General features: G+C 48.1%; 1 non-coding gene across 1 annotated transcript; it reads right to left on the bottom strand.

Annotated features, from left to right (window-relative positions):
- Positions 1–341: 341 nt before the first annotated feature.
- Positions 342–416, bottom strand: Trnai-uau (transfer RNA isoleucine (anticodon UAU)). The gene has a single exon. It is a non-coding gene; the product is annotated as a tRNA-Ile (tRNA).
- Between the last annotated feature and the right edge of the window lie 301 nt (positions 417–717).

Here is a 717-nt window from a genome sequence, read left to right as displayed (position 1 = left end):
TACCACGGGCGTAAACAGTGTAAGGTTTCTCTTATGTGGGACAAGACTTCCTCCAGGAAGTGCCGCAGTCTACAGTGTTGCCAGATTGTGCAGATTGCCGGACTTAGAGAATTAGCAAGTTGGCCCGTTTATTGGTCCCATGTCGTGATCGGCGCGGACTTAGCCTCTGCAGCGGCCGGCCGCCGGTCGAGTTTTATGTCAAAGAGTGTACATGATAGTGATCTAGTACGTTATGCACGTCACACTACGTGCGACATAGATTACAATGATATTAGAATTATATTAATACCGTCAGTTGCACACGGGAGTGATATAGATCAACGGGGACAGGTGTAAATATGTGCCCCGACCGGGACTCGAACCCGGGATCTCCTGCTTATATGGTAGACGCTCTATCCATCTGAGCCACCGAAGGCACAGATAACTGTGCGACTGCAGGGACTATCTTGCGCACGCCTCCCGTGAGACTCACATTCTCGCCTTGTACGCCCACACATTACATTCGTAGTGTCCCACCGCAACATACTCATTACTCGTGGAAGACATTCTTCCAAGTCCCGTAAGAGTTCGGGGAATATGTGTGCATCCGCACACAAGATGGAGGTCATGGCCGGTATCGCCAGAACTATATACTTATATGGATATGGACATGTAAGTATATAGATTAAAATGATTTCAAGGCAAACAGTGGATGATTGCATAACTTCAAACACTGCC

The sequence above is a fragment of the Schistocerca serialis genome, chromosome 5 (assembly GCF_023864345.2).
Source record: "Schistocerca serialis cubense isolate TAMUIC-IGC-003099 chromosome 5, iqSchSeri2.2, whole genome shotgun sequence".
Lineage (NCBI taxonomy): Eukaryota > Metazoa > Arthropoda > Insecta > Orthoptera > Acrididae > Schistocerca > Schistocerca serialis.
The sequence above is the reverse complement of the archived record's forward strand: the minus strand, read 5'-3'. Positions and strand labels throughout refer to the sequence as shown.